Source organism: Osmerus eperlanus, chromosome 7 (genome assembly GCF_963692335.1).
Source record: "Osmerus eperlanus chromosome 7, fOsmEpe2.1, whole genome shotgun sequence".
NCBI classification, from domain to species: domain Eukaryota; kingdom Metazoa; phylum Chordata; class Actinopteri; order Osmeriformes; family Osmeridae; genus Osmerus; species Osmerus eperlanus.
Window position 1 is genome coordinate 11,093,775 of NC_085024.1, and position 26,750 is coordinate 11,120,524.

The following is a 26,750-nucleotide window of genomic DNA, read 5'->3' on the forward strand; positions in this document are numbered from 1 at the left end:
ACATGTAAATACATTTAATAGGTCTTTGGGACTACCACTAACTGAAGCAACACTTGTGGAAAAGTTGTGTTGCATTCATCTTCATAGACCCGCTATCCTTCAAATTCTATAACTACAGTGCACATACACACACACACAAACAGACATAGACACAATCCCACACATCCACAAACACACACACGATGAGCCATAAATAATTTGTCAGGGGAATCCCTATCAGCAAACTGACTCCCAGACAGTTTAGGTTAAGAGGTTATTCAACAGTTTGTTCATGCCGGCTGGATTCCAAGCTCCTCGAATACAGTTTTGTGTTCCACGCGCCTCTACAGTATGTCAGTTATTACAGTTAAATAAAACTACATAATACAGTAGTAACTATAATACTATAATAACATGTACAGTGAGCTGCAGATGTAGATGAGAATTAGTATGAGATAATCACATGGTCATGGTAAAGAATATATTGTGCTTATTAAAGTTATGTCTTATGAAACTTAGAAGTGTGCTCAGGTTTAAACATGGTCTCTCACACAGGGTGTGGGAAGCAGGCTGTTCTTTGTGTCTCTATCTCTTCATTTTCAGAAACAACCTTGAAACCGGGTGGAGATGGCACCCGAGAAGGTGGGACGCGTAGGCAAGAACAACTCCCTGATGCACGAGAGAACAAGCTCAACCCTCTTTTCATCTTTCTGTTTTAATTGCACTGTATAAATATATGCTGGGAAGGGACAGATAGCTATTTGGACTTCGTGAACCAGCCCAAACTCTGTTGCGGGTAGGGAAACTTAGACAACCCCAGAGCTCTGTACTTGTTGATTTCCAACTGCTGCATTAAAGCTGATATTATCGGACCTCTGCGACTCCAGACCACCCTTTCTAGAACACAGATTTGTGTCATTGAATACCATCATTACATATTGGAATAGACACCAAATAATTCAATCCTTCAAAGGTCGTCCCCTTTAAACAATATAATTTGATGCATGTGTCTCTTTTGTGCAAGACTGGTGTAGCAGTGTAACATGGTGTTACCTCAGGGTTGGACCCTTATTGTGCTGAGTCACTCTTAATATCATGTGGTGTGGGTGAGCGGTGATGTTCTTAATATGGAAGGTGTGTATTACCTGTCCGATAATCCCGCTTGTCATTGCAGAAATGACAGTGGATAAGAAAGGGGGGGAGGTGGTATGTCTTACTCCATTCGTTGTGAGATGATGTGCCTTGTCTCGCTGAGGGTGTATCTAATATTATTCTACATACAAAGATGTTTTGTGTAACCTCAGTCTGTGTACAATATTGAGGTTTCTTCCTCCCACAACAAATCCACAAAGCCAATATTGTGTTGTCAACGTGATTTATTTTCAAACAATTTCAGAAACATAGCACTGTCTTGGGACCGGTTGTTGTCATGTCTATTCAGCTTCTTTAACCCAGCTGGAAAAAATATATAATTGGAAGTTTGCAATAGAACATACTGTACATTTGGTGTGTCCATTTTTGTAACTTTTAATTATACACTTTCAACTGTGTTGTGCTATGTAGTGATGTAATGTGTGCTGTGAAACAATGTTTACAAGACTACCGTAGGCCATAGATCAGGAGTAACATTTGTACTAAAGGTTTGTACAAACTGCGTCACTTTGGATAAAAGCATGTTCAAATGAATACAATGTCAAATTGTATTCTTCTTAACATTGCTTTCAGCAGGTCTTTACCTTTCCAGAGTCAGGACTCTTGGATCTGAGCTTGTTAACCTGAGACTCAGCAATGTCGGCACGCTCCTCAGCCTCCTCCAGCTCATGCTAACCTTCCTGAACTTGGACATGTGGGAGTTGGACTGATCCTCCTGGGTGACATTGAGAGCAGGTTTGAAGATTAGCAAAATGGTCATCACATTTTTAAAAGGCTGTTTTGGTAAATTACTATTTTACTTGGTAATCAAGTCTAATTCTGTAATATTACATTCATATTAATTAATGTATGACTCACCGCCTCCTCAGCCTGTCTCTTGTAAGCCTTCACTTTAAGCTGCACCTTATCCACCAGGTCCTGATGTCTGTTTACATTTTGTTTCACATTCATGAATGAGAGGACATTGTACTGGATGGTGTAGATAGACACTCTGATAAAGAGAGATCAATACAGAAACTTGTTTCGCTCAATACAAAATGATGCAATGTAAATAAATCATTACCCTAACCCTAACCCATTCCTACATGTAAAATCTATCATCATTCCATCGAGTCCAATATATCAATTATTCCAAAGTTACAAGTTCACATCATTATTCTAACAATTGCTTCATAGTTAAACAGGATTGAATCACTCCCTAAAAACATGGTTTGAATGCAAAAACCTGAATCCATATTTTTCCTTGTATCTTCTCAGTCTCACCTTCTCTCCATCATCTTGGTAAACTCCCTTCTCATCAGGTATCCACGGGCAAGAGCCTGCGTCATGGTTACCAGATTAGCAAGCTTCTCATCTCTCATCTCCTCAAGGACACCAAGCAGACCAGCTTTGAAGAACACTTGAGGCATAGGGAGAATACAAAACTGAATATAAAAAGATGACTAAAACAGATTCACATATTGCTCTCAAAGAGACTGTTCATCTAATCAAATCAAGGCCATAGCCATGGAGTAAACATTGGAGGGGGGGGACTTTTTTCTTTTAATGATAATTTAGGACAGCGCGCGTGGTTGCCTGTCGTAGCATAGCACATTTATATTTTTATATCAAAATATTGGGGAGGACATTTTGAATATATTATGATTACGGCCTTGAATCAAATAAATGCCAATGCACTGTTTGCAGAGGATTTACCATAAAAAAGCTTTTATCACATCATCAAGAGTGTATCTAGTATGTTACCTTGGTGTGTCCAAACTTGTACTCCTCATGGTTTACATCAATTAACCCAAGCAGCTTCTCAGAAGCCTTCTGGTTGTCAATGAACTGGCCTTCGGGGATTACACCGGCATTCAATACTTTGTATCTGAATCAAGAGAAATCTTGATTTCTTACTGTAGATTTTTCTGTCTACCTGTAGTACCATAATTATGCATGTGTCAGTACGTCTGCTTAAAATCAGCATAGAGGATTCTGCTGGGGAAACCTTTCCTGCAGATCCTAATACCCTTCAACACACCATTACGCCTCAGCTTGTGGATAACCAGGAAGTTCTCCATCAGATCTGGTTTCAAAAGTTAGAGTTACAATTGGCAAATGTATTTTATTCACTTCAGAGTAAAAGTATCTGTTATGTTATACCTGGAGTCTTAAGCCCAATTTATACTTAGGTCGCAGACACTTTTGAAAAGGTCGCCGACAGAAATGACGTCTCGGTCGACACTTTTAACAGTCGCTTAGAAGTGTCGCCTACCAGGAGAAATTTCTACTGGCGCTGATGTCGTCACATAGTGAAAAATTAAAATTGTCAGTTTCTCCGATTGATCACCATGGCTACAAAGCGTTAACAATGTAACCATAGCAATGAATGTAACGGTAAAATGATTCTGTTTACGTCACGCGAACCTTGAGCACAGGCGACTGTTTGCCGAAGGATAAATGCAGCAGCCTGAGCGACACTTTTTTTTTTTCGTCGGCGACCATTTCAAAAGTGTCCGCGACCTAAGTATAAATTAAGCTTTAGACTCATTGGGGATCAGGCAACGCACAAAATTAGGGTGGGTGCTTCTCAAGTTGGTCATCAGCTTGCCCGAAATTCTCCTGTAAGGTTTTTGCCAATTATTTCTTGAAATCAATAATTTCATGAAGTTATTTAGTTGTTTTAAAACGTTATAAAAAAGCTTACTCACTCTGAACTGAGAAGACACAGTCTGCTTGGAACCTCCCTTCTTCTTGCCTCCCTTCTTTTATGTGTCTGTTGAACAAATACGCCAGAGAAATTGTTTAAAAAAAAATGGTGTGAGTAATGCCTGGTAATGCATGGTGGGGGAGCAACATAAATGGTGGCCAGCAGTTTGGCTGAGGACTTTCCATACAGCTGAATCACATGTTCAGGGGATCCTTGTTCTTGTCCAGCCAGCCATTGACATTGAGGTCCACTGTACCAGCATAGTGGATCAGGGAGAAGTGGGCTTCTGCTTTGCCCTTTTAGGCTTCTCAAACGCCTTAGTATTTCCAAGATGTTGGTCATACAGCGGGAGTCAGGTGGCTGAGCAGTTAGGGAATCGGGCTAGTGATCTGAAGGTTGCCAGTTGGATTCCGGGCCGTGTCAAATGACGTTGTGTTCTTGGGCAAGGCACTTTACCCTACTTGCCTCGGGGGAATGTCCCTATACTGTAAGTTGCTCTGGATAAGAGTGTCTGCTAAATGTAAACCCTGCAACTCAATTGTTGTCCACCGTCAACATCCAGCTGAGGAGGCTGTCACTAATTGGTAAAAACATTAAGCTACATCAACCTATGGCTAATACCAGGAAATGCGTCGGTTGCAAAACTGGCAACCTTCAGATCTGCAACCGATGCAAGCAAGCACACCTTTCCCCAGAAATTATACCCTCTCTAGTTGGGTGTGCTTTGCCTTCGGCAATTTTATATGTGGCCCCCCCCTTTTTGAGGGACCAAAAGTAATGGTACCAAGTATGGTATTTGTGTTTGGAATCTGTTGCTGTCAACTCTCAATATGAAGTCCAAAGAGCTGTCACCATCAGTGAAGCAAGCCATCGTTAGGCTGAAAAATCAAAACAAACCTATCAGAGAGATAGCAAAAACATTAGGTGTGGCCAAATCAACTGTTTGGTACATTCAAAAAGTGCCTTGTGTCAACAAAGGGTATCAGCGCTAGCCTACGTTACAACGTCAGCACACGTTAGCAACGACGCATGGATACAACGTGCATAGATGTGCTGTTGCACAGCGAGTATCGTGCCGTGGTGTACAAGCAGCATCATACATGTACATTTAAGCAAATCAAGACTTGCATGTACAGTAAGTAATGTAACATTAAATAATGTATTTAAACTCAAGCTTGTGTGGTGCGTCACTGGCTTCAGTGGCACAGCCTAAACTTTATGTCAAAAGAAACGTTCTCATTTCCGGCGCTTTCAAACAATCCCCTCACTCAGTGAAGTTTGGCTAGCCACCGCAACTAGCTTGCTCGTAGCAAACCTCTTTTGATTTAGCCAATTCTCCCTAAATAGATGTCAAGCTTATTTACGTTTTTGGAGGCATATTTTCAGTTAGCAGATGGTACTGTTTGAATCGCGATTCCATCTGAAATACTGCCGGTGACAACGTTGTTACAGTAGTTTGTTTCAAAGGGGGTTCTTAATGAATTACGCAATATGAGTAGGCTAAATGCTTGAAAAATGTCACTAGAAGAGAAAAACTTAAGGGGACGGACACACCTGCAACCGATGCAAGCAAGCACACCCTACAATTTCCCCAGAAATAGTACCCTCTCTAGTTATTCTTGTAATTCATCTCATGAACTCATGGGTAAAAAGTTTTGAAATTTGGCAAATTGATACAACATGCCAATCTGCCACAACTAACGCCCACACCAAGAATGGCCCACATGCCATAGGCCACGCCCAAATGTCCACTTTTCAAAGTGATGGCATTGCAACCCCATTGCTCCAATTCTTCTGAAACTTGGTGTGCATGCCTCATTTGCGGAACAAAGAAGTCTCAAGGACCCATAATGTCCGCCATGATGGATTTTCCTGTACAGAGATAATTTGGGAAAACCTTCAAAATTCCTCTTCTCTTGAACCAAAGATCCAATTGACTTGAAATGTTGTACAGATATGTAGAACTGATGTATTTCAAAACTTTACTTGGGAAAATGTTCTCAAATACAACATGGCTGAAAGGGGTGTATTTATTTATGTAACTGTCCACATTGCCTCAATATGTTTGTGTCATTAAATCAAGTATAATTTTGAAAGATGGTTTTTCAAACCTAATAGGCGTTAAGGTGACACCCCCCTGAAGTACCATGCAAAGTTTCACCTTGATAAGTGAAAACATGACTGAATTACAGCTATTGAGCTTGGACCAAATCTGACAATGCTTGCCATTGGAGAAACTTATTATTTTATTATGCAGTTACTGAACATAACAAATTCCAGGTGTGGCAATAGCTCAGTTGGATGACATGGTAAGTGAATGGTTCAGATCCAGTCAGAGGCATTTTTTTTTAAATTATGACAGAATGGTTTCTAGTCTTCTGGTCTATCCTCCGGTTGTAAAACATAGCAATGAATGTTTATTTGAGGAGGACTCCGCTATTGCTGCTTGCAACTATATTTACTTTAAGATCTGTAGTGGCTCACCAACAGGTTTGTGGTTTGTCATCATCTGGTAGAATATGTGGTAGCCTCTCTCATCAGGCAGCTGGAAGCTCACTCTGGACTTCTCCAGCAGGTCTGAGAGGGTTAAATAAAATAAATAGATAGAAAGAGAGAGAGAGAAAGAGAGGGAGAATCTATTTTATATTTACACCAACAGCTGATAAATACAGCAATTAATCCAAGTCAATTTCCAGGTCTCAATATCAGCAGTAGACAGTTTGCCGGAAGTGTGGAAGTGAATTCTGATGAATTTACCCTAATAGGGTATGATTGTGAGGAAAGAATTAATCTCTCATCAGGCATTATTATGCTTGTTTGATCAATGTTACAAATGCATAATTGTATGTATTATGTTTGTCATATAATATAATGATACACTAGTAATTAAAGATGCTGTAAAGCGGAATTGAAAATGAGTTTTAAATTCATCACACCACAGAAGAATGTGTTGGTTAACTACCCATCCAAATTCAAATGAAAAAAAAAACACAGACAAGTATGTTAAATTAGGGTTTGAAATCGTCAGCAGTCTTCTCTGCTTGAGACTGGGGGGGCGTGTCGCCTGAAGGAGCTGAAGCTCCGCCCCCTCGAATTTATTGAATTTAGCAACAACAGCAACACTAGCTAAATCAATTGCAGATATCAGAACAGACCTACTTGCAGTCTCTGAGTGTTTTATGTTACTTTGTCTTTGCATCGTACCAGCTGAGTAACAGAAAACAACCGTCTGTGATCTGACGTAGATAGGTCGCTGTGACGTAGATAGGTTGGGTTTTTGCCCCGCCTATACAAAACCTGAGCTGAAAATGGGAGAAACTGTTCAACGGTCTAACTCCACATTTCAGTGCGACAATGTTTTTGCGCTTTGCACATGCTTTCAGGAACTAATTTCACACGTATATAATGTACTGAGAAGCAAATCATGGAATTTGCTTTTCAGCATATTTAACTGAGTGACGCAAGAACGCAGGTAGAGACATGGGTATCCATTTTAACTCTGCTTTTACTAGCCAGTAGAACAAAAGTAACAATACCATGAACCGGTGCAGTAGAGCAATGCATTGGAATCACAAGGCATCCAATTGACACTATCAATTGCATACATAACAGTATGCATTCTGATTCACAATGTGAACATACTTGATATGCGTTTGTCTATACTTCCTTTAGGCTGTATTTAAGGTCATACCTGCATTTTGCCGGGTACTGCTTCCTTTTTCTTCTCACCTCCAGAAATAGCAATGGTGGCAAAGTACTGGATGACACGTTTGGTGTTGACACTCTTTCCAGCACCAGATTATCCACTAGGTTACAAAAGGGTAAAAGGGATTATTTTATTTTCCATGAAGTACTGTCAAGCATTTGGACAATGCTTGGCAATGCAATTACGCCACAGTTACACATCCTATATGTCCTACTGTATATTTACCTAATTGACAGCAAAATGTCAAACTTACGTGATCAAGACAGACTGGTTCTCCCAATCTGACAGTTCAGAAATGTATGATTAAGTGCCATAAGAAGTACTTAAAATATGTACACAATGTATTTTGACTTTTTCCCTTCTGATACATTTGTTAATTCCTCATCCATTTTTCTATCCAATAATTAATTAACCTTAATATCAATCAATCACTTCAAATTATTACTAAATCACATTATCCATCTCTTCACTACTGTACATCCTTCCATGTATGTATTTAACCATCCATCAATGAACATCTATACCAGTCAACATGAACTGATAGGCGTTGTCAGAGACAGAGAAGATGTGGGGTGGAGCCTCCATATGCTTCTTCCCTCTCCCATGTCATATACAGGGAGCCACTTGTAGGGGTTCACCGTGGAACAGAAGAGCCCAGAGTAGGTCTGTGTGTGATCAGATGGTAAAGAAAAATTTAGCTGTTAAAGTGACAGTACTTTCTATAATGGTATTTTTTCTGGTCTGGGTGGCTTCCTTAAGATGGCTCATGTGTACATATGTCCTTTTCTTACGTAGATCATCCATGCCGCTCTTTGAGGTTATACAGGACAGAAGGTTAATTGAGGAAGGTCATCGTGGACATGTCATCAATCTTGTCATACTTAGGAGGGTTCATGCTCATGACTTACTCTTCTTTGAAAGTTTTAACCTAATGTCAAAAACATGTACAAATATTAATTATCTGAAAAATGAGGAAACATGAGTAAAGACTGAATTCATTTTAATTCGCCATGACTAAATGCCATAGGAAGTGAGTTTCATTAAAGCTAACTGAAATCAGTTGACAGGCCGACAGGCTTTTGCATACAGTCAAACGTGTTGTTACTGTACATAAGTTTTGCTATACATACTCACTTGGTTATGCCAACAAACATTTATAGTCTTACCTCCTCAGGGAAAAGGATTTTCACATTACACTTCCCGCCATCTCTCTTAACAACCAGACCCTTGAGGTACAACTCCTTGACATCAGGCACATAGCAGGCATTCTTAGCATCAAATGGTAAAGTCTGGGCCTCAAGCCTCTCCCTCTCAGGCTTGCGAAGGTAAATTGCAGCTTTCCCATACTGGGCCATCTCTGCGTCCATACTCATGGTGGCGGGGTACCGGAATGAATGGATATTTACATAAGAAAACGAAAACAACCAAGGGGTCTGTTTAAATTGACAACTATGTCAATATATTGTGAAGCTTTGTGGGATGTCCATCCATCGAATACTTTGTAGAAAACATATTTTCTCAGGTTTTTTAGGACTTGCTGTCGTAACCTCCTTTGCATCTACAAGAAGTCTGTGTAAGACCTCAGCATTTTGCTTTGGTAACCTGATTTGAGTTATAAAAAAGGGGCTCTTGAATCAAAGTCTAATTCGGGATGTGTCACATGCAATGGCAGGCAACAAAATAAGTCCTTGATCTCAGTTTGAAAGACTGGGTCATTTATTTTCCAGGCCAAATATCTCAGTTGGAAATGTATGACAGTATGTTTAATATGTGAGAGGCTATATGTGGTGGTGGGTGTGATACATAAGGTCACATTACGTGCTTTCCACACTCTGTGGCCGAGTTGTAAAATAGAAAATTTCAACCACTCAGCAGTGCCATTGAATCTAATGTCGGTGATAAAACCTTGTAGACGCTTGATTTGTGTGGTGTTGTCGGATGTTAAAGCCCTGCTGCAGAAACACAGCAATGAATAAAGCTTTTGGGAACCCAATTAATTCTGTATCTAACAATGAAAACATTCTTAATTGATTTTTTTTTTTAAATACCACCAGGTTTTGAGTTTTTCACCCACAATATAGGCAGTAAGGGCAATAATAATCTTGATGGATTAGTAGCAGCTGTTGCCTGTTGATGGCAAGACTGTCAAGAAGGAACAAAATGGAGGTCTTTGCTATTTAGTCTTAAACAATTTGTATTAATCCACTGCAAATCTGTAAGAAGGAAATAAATGGTTGCATACCATGTGAAAGGTATTGCATACTTGAAGGCATATTTATAATGTGTTTGATTTTGCATTGTTTAGACTGTTACTCCCTTTCGGCCTTTACCATGGCCTCTTACGGACTCTGTTGATTCTATTAATAGCCATCCTCATAACAGGCCCCTCTGCCGACATACTACACGCAGTGCCGGTCCTTGCTATACGCGACATAGGCAGCCGCCTAGGGCAGCATGAAGAGGGGGGCGGCAATTTCCCAAGTGCATCAATTTAAATTAACCATCCCTCTGTCCAAACGCACCAGCAGAGGGCGGCACGTCCGTGTCGTGTGTGTGTGTGTGGGGGCGGGGGGTAGGTAAACCTCGCCTAGGGCACCAAATGTCTAGGACCGGCACTGACTACACCTTACATACACATTGGACGATGAATACGTCTGTGGGGGACAAGCTCCTTGTCCAAACCCATCAACTCCCATATTTAATTGCTGTTGGGTCTGATCCAAGTGGGTCACCCCCTCATGTACTGGGGGAGCTCATAAACAACACTGAACATATAAAACTATGTAAATTAATCTGTAAAAGGATGTGTACGGATAAATTGTACATCGAGTTATTCTGAGATTTGTAAACATTGAAGTACTTTTAGTGTGAACGTTTCCTGGATTTGGTTATTAGTGTGAGAGTAAGTAGAGGCCAAAATTCACTTGCTACCCATCACGGCCCGTATCAGATTCAAGACCCTGGTACTGACCTTCCGAGCGGTGAACGGGACTGCACCCGACTACATCGAGTCTCTCCTCCAGCCTTACACCCCTACCCGCCACCTACGGTCTTCTTCTGACAACCTTCTGGTGGTCCCACCGCTCAAGAGCGCCCGGTCCCAACACAAGCTCTTCTCCTGTCTGGCCCCCCAATGGTGGAATCAACTCCCCACTTCCATCAGAGACACTGACTATCTCCCCACCTTCAAGAAAAGGCTTAAGACACACTTGTTCCGGGAGTACAACGGTACTTAGGAATGATTTGCCTGACCTGATGCTAGTTTCCTCCAGGATCACAATGACTCTTATTGAGAGACTTGTTGCTCATGTTGGTTAGTTGTAACTGATTTAAAATTATTGTACTCGCTGTGAAATATTTTACAGTTGATTGCTTTTCTACAGGTACACTCTTGCACTTTTTGAGGTTCATGTTGCTTAATTGTAACTTGTTTAACTACATGCTCCTATGGTTCTTCCCTTTGGCACTTATTTGTATTTAAGATCTGTTGTTCAGTTTGAAATGCAGTGGCTCCCAACAACTCCTGTTCAAGGGCACCAAGACAGGATGTCATTCTAATGAGTTCCAGTGCTGGTAGTAAACATATTTAGTCCACACCTGATTCTCAGACTGGGTTTTGAAACTCTTCTCACATGCTTTGTCAGAGCATCACCAGATGGGATCAAGAGTACTTTAACCAGGCCATGAACTACAAAAAAAACAGAAAGCATGTATTTGGCAGAAAAGGAAATCATATTATGATTTGTTCTTTATGGAGGACAAAAATACTAGTACCTTTCTCAGGAAGGCACAAAAGGCATTTTGCTCAACTTAACGTTTTTACTCATTTAAAATAATTAATGTCCAGGCCTGTTGCTGTCATGTTCCATTTCTGTAGTGCCTGCTGTAGTTTTAGACCATTAAAAAAACATGAATTATTTGACAACTTACCAACAAATATGACAACAAACCCATGTAAAGGAGACATGGTGTACTGTATGATGTCTCACAAGCCTTTTCACTTCCTGAAGCTACTGTTCACTTTAGGTTTGTGATTAAACTACTAAACTCCTCCCCCTCGATGAAAAAATATGTATATAAAATACCAAATTGATTAAGGGTATGTTTAATGTGCTGAAAAAAAACATCAAATTACTTATTACAATGTTTAAAAGTTGTTCTGAGTTTTGTTAGGTGACTCTGTCGCATTCTTATGCTTTTTAATCTAATCAAGAGCAGCTGTCACCTGCAAGGGCTTAGAGTGGTAAAAATAGAACAGAAGCAACTCTGTGGTGTCTCTGAAGGATGTGAAAGTAAATGAAAGAAGTAAGTAAAGTGAAAGAAGTAAGTTAAGGAAAGTAATTGTGGAGCACATAAAACACCAGGTTAACCTGTAACTGCTTTGAAAATTCCTTTTTTTACTGTGACTGTTTTAGACATTTAAGACATTCATAAGGTCCTCCACCTCTCCCTGCAGCCCCTGCTTTGTCTTCTCCAGAGAGACACACTAGGAGTTGGTGGCCTCACTGGTCTCTTCAGCTTCCTGGAGACGCTGAGCCAGCTTCTTCTTGTTGGGGACCAAATACACTTAAAGTACTCCATAAGTAATTTGACATTGGACAACTTGGTCAACTTTCTCCACACAATAAATTACAAAAATAGGGAAAAACTTCCTACTGAATGGTGTTATTTGACTTCCTTCAGTATCCCTCTCCTTTGGATGGCATTAGTCTCATACTTGGTTTGACTTTATATTGGTTATACTGGTTGTTCAAAATATGTGACAAAAGAGAAAGTGTGACAAACTAACAGTAAAATAAAATGTCCCCTTGGGGAAAAATAAAATGTCAGTCTGTCTGTCTATCTCGTTGGGTAATTAATAGGATATTACTATTTTAATTGAGTTTACATTGACCTCCTCCTCAACATGCCTCTTGAGATGTTTAGTTGTCACAGTTTGTTAAGTAGCATCTATACATGTGACTACACTGGGATAATAAAGTTTTACTCTGGTACAGTTCTTCGGCTGATGGGAGCATCAAACCTTGTCTCTGGGAGGTCTTCCCCTCCCAGATGAAGTCGACTTTTGGTTGAAACTGGAATATACAGTACGTGAGTACAGAGAACATAATATATGCTCTCCATTAGGGAGAGCACATATTTAATTATAGCTACATGCAGATAAATGTTTCTGCTTTGATGCTTTTCTGTTATGATTGACCAACTGGCTACTAGCTGGTGGACCCAAATGCACGACTCCACACAAGGCACAGTTGACAGGTTTATTGACAAAAAGAAGGACAAGGGGAATGAAAGAGATCCAGGGGGGGGGGGGGGGGAGTGAGGCAGGTGTTGGCAGGCAGACGAACAGGCAAAGAAGGATGTGGCATGGTCTGTAACAGGCAGAGACAAAAGCAGAATTACTTAGCATACTGAGATAACTTAACTTAAGTCAGGAGCCAACACTAACACGTCTAGCAGAAGCGTTGAACTGGTGATAAGTGACTGGAGGTGAAATACTGTGGTGCTGGTGAGGGGATAAGTTGCAGGTGTGTCAACTTCACAGGAAGGTTGGCATATGTGGCAGGACATCCGGAGCCAGGAGACAACACCTGTGAAAACAAAAACAAAACAGAACAAACAGAAAACCTGGCCCGGATCAGGTAATGGTCAAAAATCTTCATTTTTACCATCAGTACTCTGTATCAGGGGTGTGCAATTCCGGTCCTCTGGGGCCACTGTCCTGCATCTTTTAGATGTTTCCCTGCTCCAACACACCTGATTCAAATGAATGGTCATTACCCGGCTTCCACAGAGCTTGATAACAACCCATTCATTTGAAACAGGTGTGCTTGAGCAGGGAAACATCTAAAACATGCAGGACAGTGGCCCCTGAGGACCAGGATTGCCCACCCCTGCGTCTGTATCCTCTCCCTACAGTATGTTCAGAAGAGGGATATAAAATAAAAAGCCTTTAATTTACTTTTCTATCCAGTTACAATATGTATTTATTTTAAAACCTTGCAGATTTATCTTATGCTTTCCATCACAGTCAACAACACATGATTATGTATTAATCTAACCTTTTTTAAGTTTAGATTTTGTGGCGTCAGGTCACAAAAAGGCCTCTCTTTGCAAGATTTTTCAAAGTCAATAAACTCCTGGGTACAGGATATGATTCCAAATATGTATTTTACTATTTCAACTGTAAAATATTATGTGACAAGATTTTTGTGACTTACGGACCAAGCTATGTGTCTCTCATGGCAAGCAAGAACTTTTCATGCACCAGATGAACTTTTTCATCAAGGGTCATCAAAGTAAATAAATGTGTTACCTTTGACTATTTTGTGAAGATCCCTACATGTTGTCTAAAATAATGGACAGCACTCAGGAAAACAATTCATATTATTCTCCCCTGAGATATTTATTTGTATTATTATTTAAAATAAATAAAAGCAAACAGTTTACAGCTGTCATTAGTTTACCTGTTAAACTATGTTGTTAACTTGTTTATTTTACACACGTTTACATTCTCACTTTGGAGGAAATCATCAAAGCAGTGAATCATTTTATCCACATAGCAATGCTTGGGATATTTAGGATGATAATGCTGTCACAAACAGTTTTAAATCTAACGAGAGCCTAGTATATCTTGACCTAACACATCAGCATGTTTTTGGTAACTTGATTTGAGCCATAAAAAATGTCCCCTGAGATAATGTCTAATTTGGGTTGTGAAATGTGACATGGAAGGGTAGGGGTCCACTAAGTTCACTTAGCAGAGACTGGTTGTCCATGGTTTGTATTCCAGTCCAAACATGTCAGTGGTAAATATATTACAGCACCAATGTCAGAAATGTTAGGATGGAAGGGGGAAAACATGGGGTGTTGACTTTCTTGGCTGAATCATTGTGCTTGCTCACCACTGGGTGCCTCTGCACTGCAATGCAGTCTGATGGACAATAAACGATTTACAATACTGTGCTGAGTTCCATGGTAGGTACTCTCTTGGAAAGTATTATCTGAAGTATGCTGTAAACTTCAACAACAGAGTAACACCATTCAAAACAAGAATTTCAAGAAGTATTCAGTGATTGATTCACAAGCAAGCTCACCTCTTTTTAATATGGTCACAGAAGTAAGCATAAGATAGCTGCCAAAAATAGACATAGCCATTTATGTTGTAGGTCTTACTTTAGGATCCATCATCATCATAAATGAGCCAAGCTGCTATTTGAGCAGTCTCAATGTCAGTCATGAAGAAATGGATTTTAGTTTTTTTTCTTAGTTTGTATTGTGGGGTAGAAGTTTTGTGTGGTAAAGTTTAAGATATTTTGGGCGCAGTGGTGATTTCTTTAAGACTGCAAGGGAAGCTCAGCTTCCCCTAAAATGTCAAAAGATTAATGGGCCAATATTTATTATTGTGTTAAAGGGGTGATTGACTGGGTTTTTTGGGGTATTTCACACTGTTCCTTAAGGTCTCCGAATAGGGTATGTAACATTGGTTGGGCTGAAAATGGCCCAGGCGCTGTTCAATGCCCCCTTATACATCCAGTGAAAAAAATGCTAGTTTTCTCCTTTTATGGTATGATCATGAATATATAGAGGAGCTGCGCACTGATTGGTTGGTCTACAACGAGTGAAGCTGCGGAGCAAAGACGCAACACGGCCAACACTCACTGAGACATGAAGGTGGAGACATAAAAATAAAAATGTACAAATAAATGTATTTTGTCTACACAACACTGTTTTCAACAGATTGACTATATATAATTTGAAATGATTACGTTAGTTGTTTCCACTTCTGTTGTCGAAGCAAACAGGATCGACTTAAGTGGGTAACGTTAGCACTACAGCTTAGCAAACAAACTATCGTGATTCAACTCAGCTTCAGTTAGCTCTAGCTATCTTGCTGAAAAATAGATCTGGACAAACAGTGTCTTGTTCTTTGGGAAGATGGTGAAAAGTGTCAGGATTCCCGGTACAGCCTGGAACACTGCATTTACGGCGCTCCATTTTCAATATCTTGAAAACATTCACTTTCTTATTTGTAATTCCTGTGGAAGTACAGAGCAGCGCGCATAAACGGAGATCTACGCGACCTCCGTTTATGTTCCTGGACCAGAAAACCAGAGGGCGGGTAAATGTAAATTTTGGGGCGTGACAAAGTTGATGCTGCAACTTGTGACGTCACAAGTTGCACTGTTTCAAAAGCTAGCGTTTGCAAGTTGCAGTTTCAAAATAGTAGTGAGAAGTGAAATTTTGATAGGAAAGAGGTTTCAATGGACTTTGAGGTTCACTGAGAGCTTCATTGAGGTTCGTTGAGAATCAGCTGGGAAAATGTTTCCAAACTTTTGACTGGTATTGTATATTAGCAGGTCGACTGACTGATTTCCTTCTCATACATTCCCGTAGCGTCACAGTGCATATCCCTGTTGAAGCCCAGCTTCCATGGACTTCAATGGGGCTGCTTTGAATTGTTTTTTTCAGTGCTTCAAAACTGTACGGTCATTGGATAAATGCTGCGATTATGTCCCGCCCACGGACGATCAGCTTCTCTGGAGGAGTAAGCTAGCCTGGACGCTGGGCTTCTGCGTGATGATTGGAGGGTCTGTCGAAAGACTGCATCTACTTTTGATTGACAGCCATTTTTTACTATAAAAAGTCTCCAAAGCTATTCGAGCAGAGGTCCCATTGCGGATTTTGCAAGTGTAGTCGAAAGAAAAATTGCTGCAACCTATTTCTTGGTATTTGCTTGCCGAAATTGCTAACCAATTTTCATCATACATTTCATACAATTATACACCACATTCCTTGTTTCAGTTTAACCTAATTCCCAAATTTCCTCCTTTGAGATTAATATTGTTGTTAGATCGTTCGTTAATTCATTCATACAGTAGGCTAGGCTAGTGTCGTAGGGGTGAACTAGCCAGGGGTGCGTTTCCCGAAAGCCTCGTAAGACTAAAGGCCGAATTATACTTCTCCGACTCCGTTAAGGACAGACGGACGGACGGAGTCGGACGGATTGGTTGAATTTATAGTACTCCGAAGGCTGTGGGTGCTGAAAACAATTCACCGCCAGAAGAGTAGGTGGCGCTGCACTGCGATGCTAGCTAGGTTATCAAAAAGTCGGAGCAAATTTACAAATCAGCCGTTTCATCAATAAAATAAGCACATTTTCAGCAACTACACTGCCCATTTCTCGTCACATTTTAATTCAGATGCTGATTTACATGTACTGTTTAACTGAAATATGAATTGTAAAAACTTACAGCAATGGTGGACAAAGGATTCTGTTCGTCTTGTTGGTCACGGCAACCCAGCCCCTGACGCAAGCGGTTCTTAATACGGACCAATCACAGCCAAGGGGTATCCGTAAAATGACGGACGGACGGATAGTCAGGAAAATCAGGAGGTGCACGTAGAGCTCTCCGAGGGGCTCGGAGAGGGCGTTCCACGTCGGAGAGGGCGTTCCCTGTGTCCGTGAAAACGGAGTAGTATAAATCGGTCTTAAAGGCCGACTGGCATTCGGCTGCCCGTGCAAATTCGACTGCCTCTCCGAAGCACTCTGCTGGATCCTCATTAACGAGTCCAAGGTTCCCTTCCTAGTCCATCTCCTGGATGACTTCCTCACCATCGGCCCCCCTTCATCCCCACCGGCGCAAGGCCTCCACGCACTCACCACGGTGTTCGCACAACTGGGTGTCCCCCTCTCCCAGGAAAAGACCGAAGGGCCGGCTACAGCACTGGAGTTCCTCGGTATCACTCTGGACTTGTGTATTTCCAAGCTTCACTCCCCGCCGACAAACTGGACCACATCACACTCCTCCTTTCCCTCCTCGACCACCTCTACTATGCCCTCCGCATCATCCCCCAAGGCCGCTCCATCTCCCACCTCCTCCTCCTGCATCAGCAGCATCAACTTCTTTGCAAGTTGCTCTCCGGTTCCCCCTGCACAGCCCTCTCCAGCAGCCAGACCTCCCTCCTTATGAAGGGCCTCAAGCGCCTGGATCCCCGCTCTCCCTCCGCACGTCTCCCCCTCACTGCCGACCTGTTAGCCGCCTGCATTAGCACACTGCGCACCGGCTACTCCGCCCTTTCCACCGATTCCACCCTAGAGGCCATGTTCCTCCTGGCCTTTTTCGGCTTCCTGAGGTGCTTTAACAGAGTTTACATTCACCTCCTCCACCTTTGACCCCTCTGCTCACCCATGCGTCTCGGACATCACGCTACACTCCCCAGACACAATCATTTTCACACTGAAACGCAGCAAAACGAATCAGAGCAGGCCAGCCATTCCCATTTTTCTCTTCCGCCTCAACTCTCCCCTCAGTCCCTTTGAGTCCCCGCAAAAACGGATTATTTCCAAATCAGGAAGCCATGTCCTCCCCTCCAGCCCACTATTCACCATGGACTCAAGACACGTCGCCTCCCGCTTCTGGTTCCACCATCATCTCCGCCTCATCCTCACCAAATCAGGTATCGACCCTTCACTCTATTCAGTACATTCTTTCAGGATCGGCGCAGCCTCCTCGGCTTCAAGCCAGGGTCGTTGCCAACCACACTATCCAGCTCCTGGGTCGCTGGTCCTCCCATGCATACCGCTTGTACGTTAGGACCAACCTCCCTGACCTCCATCACACTCAGGCTCGCTGCAGCCCGCTAGGTGAGTTCTCTCCTTTTGGGGATCTGCTGAGCTGCTGCTCGGCCGTGACCCTTAGGACTCTCCGCCACAACCTGAGTCCATGCCCGGTAACTATACATGCACCTCTCATACCACCTCCATCCCCATTCTGCGCCTCCCTTAATCACGCTCTCATCCTCCCAGGACACCAGACCAGGCTCTGCTACCGGCCTCGTCCATCAGCAACAGGCTCGGCTCTGCTACCAGCCTCCACAACACTGCAGTATGCTTGGCTCTGCTACCAGCCTCAGGCTTGGCTCTGCTACCAGCCTCTACCGCACTGCATTAGGATTGGCTCTGATACCATGCCTCTACCACACTGCAGTAGGCTTAGCTCTGCTACCAGCCTCAGGCTTGGCTCTGCTACCAGTCTGTAACACACTACACAGGCTCGGCTCTGCTACCAGCCTCTACCACACTACACAGGCTCGGCTCTGCTACCAGCCTCTACCACACTGCATCAGGCTCGGCTCTGCTACCAGCCTCCTCAACCATCGGGCTTGGCTCTGCTACCAGCCCTGCTTCAATAAATATCTATTCAATCGATGGTGTGATTACTGAACTCGTGAAAAAGTTTGTGAAGCCGTCTCTGACGGAGCTGTATACCAGTTTCTGTTCAGCGGTTAATGTTAGACATCCCAACCTGCAGAGACTCATTTCCGGGAGGTGTAAAAATGCAGCAGGGTAGATTAACATGGCTTAACTTTATTCACTACCGGAACTCTTCCCGCTACTGCCCCCTGGTGCCCAGACAGTGTCACACTATTATAGATCACACCACATGAGGGTGTTTGCGTTGTGTGTGTGTGGTTTTCATGTCAGGAACGCACACTAAAGGCATTACAGCTTGCTCATGTTCTGTTAACCTAATGCAAACAAAAACACAACTTCACTTCCACTATTACTACTAAGTGACGGAGTGTCCTTTGCGGACATCGGTGGGTGAGGCTGGTGTCTGTAGAGAGTGTCCTATTGGCTGATGCCACCAGCCTTTCTTACACTTACCAATCCCGTTTTGTGTCTGCTCCAAGGTGTCCAGCCAAAACAGTCCCTGGGGGTATGAACACCTAAATCAACGTTCTGGGAGGGATGAAGTGGGAGGATAGGAGTGGGGTGGTAATTGAGTGTATACATATATTTATTGTATATTTTATGTGTTTCTTTGGACAGGGGTTAACAGCAGCGGATACATAGTTTGGAATAGTAGGTGGGAATGATATTCAATTGTTGGTGTATGGTAATTTAGCCAGATGGTGGTATTGTGAACACCTTAGTTAGTGGGATCATCCATTGGTGTCTACCAGTTGAAATGGTGTACATTTACAGTCTCAATTTCTCCAGGGCTGGTCAGGTCTCACTCCCTACCTGTGTTGCTGCCATGCTTAACTGCTGTTAGTTACTTTATTCGGAATAAACATCACCTGTGTTGGTACGCTTTACCATTACCTTGGTCTCTTTGATCACTGCATCATCCAGCTGCTAAATTGTAATTTTTACATATTATAAGGTAAGTATAGGATGGACTTAATGGTGTAAACATTTGGACTTCAAACAGATGCTCACTCACCGTCACAGAACTGTATTTCTTCACTGCAACCTGTGATACACAGGTGGACGGTCTGGCTCAAGAGGAAATATGTGGGTTTGGAGTGCCTGGTGGCGCCCTCAGTACAGCACGTACAGCTTAAGCCCTAACGCAGCGGACATACATTTCCCATACATTTCCTCTAACTACTTGTCTGGCCGTTGTACAGTACACTTCAGACTCGAGTTTAAAGTCTATCATTTTAGATAACTACTAGATGTCTCTGTGAGCTCCACTTTCAACATGCTTGAACTTTTCCAGGCACAATCCGAAAGAAAGCCAATATCATATCCTGGGTTTCCAAATCTGTGTAAAATTTTTGCAGGATTATATTATAACTACTTCCGGATTGGCGCTGTCTAGGTTGGCTGCCTGTTGCACCAGCTCCTGCTGAAGCTTGCAGGTCCATTCTGAACATGTTCTACCAGTCAGTTGTGGCAGGTGTTATCTTCTATGGTGCTGCTACCCCAGCAGACAACCGCAGAGTGGCAGATTGCAACGGACTGAACAACTTTAAATGGAGGGAAGGCTCTGTTTAAGGGGCCAGCCCTGACTGTGGCAGATAGGATAATGGTGGCCAAACAATTGACAGTTATGGACAACACCTCACACCCACTACATAACATTCTCGCGTAGGCTACAGCGTTGCAGTGAGCAACACTGGTTTGAAACCACAGGTAATGATAATTTCACCCACAAATCGTTTACTTGTAATGTAATGTCATAATAAATCCTACAACAAAAATGTATTTGTGAGGAATGTTTATTTTAACAATTGAAAACAGATGCATCATAGACCACTGTAGTATGTGTTGCCCGGGCAACAGAGGCTAATGTCATGATGCTAATACTTCAGTGACAGTAGACTACTGTTTCCGAAAGTAGATGTACTTCCTTAATAAAATCAGCTTATATTGTACATTACACGTCACAATTGTGTGTCATATCACAAAGTAAAATTAGTAAATAGTTATCACCCTGGCCCCTTTGCTTGTGGCGTTTCTGCAGCTGCCTTGCAGTAAAGCACTTAGCTTATCTATCTCCCAGAAGCTAACGAGCTGCTAAACTAATGTTCTGCTAGAGGTAGTCACGCGAGTTTTCGTGACGTTAGTGACGTAAGTAGCGTCATTGACTGTGGCTAGCAAGTTAGCCACCGTTAGCTTCCCTTTTCACCACAAAAACTTAATTTCCACTTAAACCATGCAACGGAACGTAAATCCCAATAGAAGCAACTCAATCGCTACCAAGACGAAACTTTTGACACCTAGGTTGTCTATGTAGGCCAAATATTGACTTGAGTTTTAGGGGGCAAAAAAAAAAAATAATAATAATATATATGTGAGAGAACAAAGGTTGTGCCCTTGCCGAAGGCAAAGCACAACCAAAAACAGACAATGTTAAATAAATTAAATAAAATAAACAGAGGAACCTTTAACAAGGTAACTCCTGAGGGCCCTCTGGTGGCCGCGGGAGACCTAAGCCGGCACTTAGTTCGCTTTATGCAGTCAATGCACGCTGACACATTCTGAACAGTGTTGCCACAGTTACTTTGAAAAAGTACAAACGCACCTATTGAAAACCGTCTCTATAAGTTTGACTGTGCAGTGCTGCGACTCCAAATGTTTCTTCAAATTTGACGTCGTGTTTTTGTAGCTTGATAGCACTTTGTCGCCACCAGCACAGAGTGTACAACGAACTTTGATATTTCCATCTTTAGCTGACAAATACTCAAAATAGTGATTGTATTTCCAACTCGAAAATGCGCATTTCTCTCTCTCCTGCTACATTGTTGTTTGTGTCGCTGAGTGGTAGGTCTATGTATATACACGTGACCCTCATGCTGAAAACGTGACTTAAAGATCCTGTAAAGTGGACCTGTAAACGAGTTTTAAGTTCGCCACACCACAGAATAATGTGTTATTAACTACCCATCCAAATTCGAATGAAAAAATAACACAGACAAGTATGTTAAATTAGGCTGTGAAATTGTGAAAAAATCAGCAGTCTTCTCTGCTTGTGACTGGGGGGCGTGTCGCCTGAAGGAGCTGAAGCTCCGCCCCTCGCTGCCTAGTGCCTACCTCCGACCCAGATATGGGACGCTATGTCAAGCCGAACAAACCGTATAGAATTACAATTTATTTGTTCAATGAGTGAAACATACAGATGCATATAAATGAAATGTTCCCGTGAGCTGTAACAGTAAAAATGGACACCAGAGACAGCAGACAGTGAGTTCTCCAACTAGGCTACTTCTAACACATTAGCTACCATTTCACCAATATACCATCATTCTACACCGAGTAGCCTAATATCAATTTAGCGGTTTGCACTAACTCATAGCAGAGATACCTCTGGAAAAGTTATCTAGTATACTTATAACAAGCACACAGAACTGAGTGATGAACTGCTGGCGGCGGTGGATGGTCCAGGTGCGACCGGAGGCTGAACGGCCGGAGGGGCGATGCTCGGTACGGCTCCGCGCTGCAAGAGAAGCCGTGTGTTGGTGAACCCAGTCTGTCTCTGGTCCATGTTAAAACTGTCCGCTGTGAAATGGTCAGTGCAGAGGCGGCTGTTGGAGTTTATCCGAAGCTTTCCATGAGCGTGGCTCTTCACAAAATCTATCCACCTATTTTTCCTTTCATTATCAATAGGGAACTTAAATGGCGTTGCAGCGCAGCTGGAGTTCTTGCATCCAGGGAAGATGCAGTTGCGGGAGACATCCAGAAGCTAGCTAGCTAGCTGATGTAGGCTACAATAACAGTACAGCAGGAGGAGCCATTAAGTGATCTGACGTAGATGGGGCGAAATGACGTAGATCGGGCATTTTTTGGCTCCGCCTATTAAAACCTGATCTGAAAACGGAAGAGAAACTGTTCTTCGGTTTAACTCCACATTTCAGTGTGACAAAGTTTTAGCGCTTTGCACATGCTTTCAGGAACTCATTTCACACGTATATAATGTACTTAGAAGCAAAACATGGAATTTACTTTACAGGATCTTTAATTGTTGCATAGGCTTAACTCCCAGAGACGCAAGAAGAAATCAAATATATATTTTACTATTAATGACAAAATAGTAACGCACAGTGACTTGGACAAGTAACTTTAATCTGATTACTGGTTTGGAAATAGTAACGCGTTAGATTACTCGTTACTGAAAAAAGTGGTCAGATTAGAGTAACGCGTTACTGGCATCACTGATTCTGAAGCAGATATACAGGTACTATGCTCATTGTTTTTAATACAGTTGTAGGCAATACAGTGAATACTTGTAACGCTGATACTAGCCAGGGGGGCTCAACAGCATGACTTGAGGCAGAGTTCAGATTCTAAGTTTTTAACATGCAAGTGTTCAGTACACAGAAAGGCAGTCAGAAGAACAAGCAATCCAACAGAAAGGAGGTGTCAGGGTGTGAGGTGGGGTAGGACCCAAATGCAAGGGAGTTGCGAGGCATTGCGTTGAACAGAGGGTTTATTATCAAAAAACGGGAAAACAGCTAGGGTACTGTGGAAGAAATTGCGATTTCCGGTGTGCTTACATTATTCACTAATCAATATAACTAGTCATTGGATACTAGTTAGTATGTTCTCATGTAAGCTTGCTATTAATAAGAGTAGATGGTGTCTATGTGTCAGGGTTAATAGATGTTCGTGATCAGGAGAAAGTACTGGGTAAACGTCCTTGGTCATGACTACAAGGAGAGCGCCAACTATGATCTCTCTAGTCTGAGTGGTCATGTGTTGGGAGCTGTGAATCTCTTCCTCTGAGACTGTTGTAACGTCATTACTGCCTGACTGTCACTATCTATGTTTACATTCCTGTGCCCTATAAAAGATGGTCCTCCGGCTTTCAGAGCTGAGAGAGACATGATTGAGACCTAAGCCTGGTGTTGTGTGGTCATTTATTGTCAGAGGTCTGGTTTTATCTCCCAATCTGCAGATTGATAATACTTATTAAAATCCAGAACTCAACTGAACTTAGTCCCTCCGTTTATGAAGAGACGGACAAAACACTTTCTTCATCAGTACTCACAGTGACATGGGTAGTAAGGACAAGACAAAGACTGGACACAAGCAAGCAAGCAAAATGTATTTATAAAGCACTTTAAAATTCAAGGTGAAAACATAAAGTGCTGTACAGTAAAACAATAAAAGAATAAAAGAAAAAAACAAAACAGAAACCTAAATACACAGAACCAAACGACACACAGGTGGACACAATGAAGCTAACGAGACAAGTGAAGACAATGACAGGGAAATACTAGGGCAGGGCAAAAAACTGAAACCGGGGGGGCACGGCTGTGGCCGTGACAGTACCCCCCTCTCAAGGGACATCACCGGACGTCCCACAAGACCGGGCAGGGGGTTGGAGCAGGTCCAGAGGACGACCCGGAGGCAGGGCAGAGGGTCAGGGCAGGTCCGGAGGTCGGCCTGGAGGCAGGGCAGAGGGCCGGGGCAGGTCCGGGGGTAACGTGGCAGGCGGCAGCCAGAAGTCCTCGGGCGGAGGAGGAGGCGGCCAGAAGTCCTCAGGCAGAGGAGGAGGCGGCCAGAAGTCCTCAGGCGGAGGAGGAGGCGGCCAGAAGACCTCAGGCAGAGGAGGTGGCCAGAATTCCTCCGGCGGAGGAGGCGGTGGCCGGGGCACAGGGCAGGACCGAGGCTGGGGCAAAGGGCAGGACCGAGGCTGGGGCACAGGGCAGGACCGAGGCTGGGGCACAGGGCAGGACCGAGTCTGGGGCACAGGGCAGGAACGAGGCTGGGGCACAGGGCAGGAACGAGGCGGGGGTAAAGGGCAAGACCGAGGCTGGGGTACAGGGCAGGAACGGGGCTGGGTACCGGCGGCAGGCGGCCGAGACTCCCTGGCAGGAACAGCCTCGGTGCTCTGGGTGCTGGGCGGCACAACCTTGGTCGTCCGGGCGCTGGGCGGCACAACCTCAGGATGAGTCAGGGGCACAGGGCAGGATCGAGGTAGGGGCCCAGGGCAGGACAGAGGCTGGAGTCGGGGCTCGGGCTGGAGCCAGGTCTTGGTCTTCCTCTGCAGGCTTCGGGGTCCGCCGAAGGCTAGGCGGGTCCCTAGGAAAGGGTTGCAAAAACTCTCCGCCGGGTCCATTTGTGGTCTTGTCCTTCTGTCAGGGTGTGAGGTAGTGATGTTACGCTCGATACCGTGCTCACGAAGCGGTATCGACTTTTCGAAACAATTTGTACCGTCACAAACGTGTCGAGCGTGGCTTCAAATGGGCAAAAACCACGTGATCACCTGTCGAAGTGACGTCCGAAGCTTCGGACGTCACACGAGCAGCTGAGACAAACTGCGTTTTATTAAAACGCTTAAAAAGACATCAGAAATCACTAATATTAGTAGGTTATAGAGAGGAGACATTGGCCTATTTACGGACGCTATAGAATACATTCATTGACAGAGCCAGAGATACAGATAGATTGCCAGAGCTAGATAGACAGAGATAGATAGATGTGAGATGTGAGAGAGTAGGTGTACACAAGCACATACATCTTTCTCTAGTTCTACCTTCAAATGTGGCTTTTTCCAGTTTCAAAAGCATGTTCCAAAACCTGAGACGATAGTCTACATTATCAAACAATAATTTATTCATTAAGCATATACTTTCTCTAAAACGAGGTCACCGAGATTCGAACTCGTAAGATCAGTCTGTAAGGCAGAGCTCTTACCACAAGGCCATAGACCGAGACTATGGCCTATGTTAACATGGCCCTCCACTTCACCCTACAGCACCTGGACTCCCCAGCATCCTATGCCAGGATCCTGTTTGTGGACTTCAGCTCTGCCTTCAACACCATCATCCCTGCCCTGCTTCAGGACAAGCTCTCCCAGCTGAACGTGCCCGACTCCACCTGCAGGTGGATCACAGACTTCCTGTCTGACAGGAAGCAGTGCGTTAAGCTGGGAACACAAGTCTCTGAATCCCGGTCCATCAGCACCGGATCTCCTCAGGGCTGCGTCCTTTCCCCTCTGCTCTTCTCCCTGTACACCAACAGCTGCACCTCCAGTCATCCGTCTGTCAAACTTCTGAAGTTTGCGGACGACATTGGGCTCATCTCTGACGGGGATGGGTCTGACTATAGGTGGGAAGCTGACAACCTGGTGACCTGGTGTAGCCAGAATGCTGTCAATGCTCTTAAGACAGTGGAGATGGTTGTGGACTTCAGGAAGAATACAGCCCCACTCACCCCCATCACCCTGTGCGACTCCCCAGTCAACACTGTGGAGTCCTTCCGCTTCCTGGGCACCATCCTCTCCAAGGACCTCAAGTGGGAACTGAACATTAGCTCCCTCACCAAAAAAGCACAACAGAGGATGTACTTCCTACGGCAGCTGAAGAAATTCAACCTGCCAAAGACAATGATGGTGCACTTCTACACAGCCATCATTGAGTCCATCCTCACCTCTTCCATCACCGTCTGGTACGCTGCTGCCACTGCCAAGGACAAGAGCAGACTGCAGCGTATCATCCGCACTGCTGAGAAGGTGATCGGCTGCAATCTGCCTACCCTCGAGGACCTGCAGACCTCGAGGACCCTGAGGCGTGCGAGGAAGATTGTGGCCGACCCCTCCCACCCTGGTCACTCCCTGTTCCAGCTACTCCCCTCTGGCAGAAGGCTGCGGTCCATCAGGACCAAAACCTCACGCCATAAGAACAGTTTCTTTCCATCTGCTACTGGCCTCTTCAACAAGGCCAAGGACTCCCATTGACATTCATTCACTTATTGGGTGTGCTTTGCCTTCGGCAAGGGCACAACCTTTGTTCTCTCACATATATATTTGGTGGCCAAGCCGCGAAGCGGCGAAGCCACTTAAGTGTTTCTACCTTTTCTTATTGGTGGCCAAGCCGCGAAGCGGCGAAGCCACTTAAGTGTTTCTACCTTTTCTTATTAGGGGCCAAGCAGCGAAGCTGCGAGGCACCTATTGTTATTGTTAGTATTATTATTATTAGGGTTCC

At 43.5% G+C, this 26,750-nt stretch overlaps 2 pseudogenes; one reads left to right on the plus strand and one right to left on the minus strand.

Annotated features, from left to right (window-relative positions):
• Positions 1-1,347: 1,347 nt before the first annotated feature.
• LOC134023029 (myosin heavy chain, fast skeletal muscle-like) lies at positions 1,348-9,098 on the minus strand (annotated as a pseudogene).
• A 3,985-nt stretch (positions 9,099-13,083) lies between these two features.
• LOC134023821 (uncharacterized) lies at positions 13,084-18,569 on the plus strand (annotated as a pseudogene).
• Positions 18,570-26,750: the final 8,181 nt, after the last annotated feature.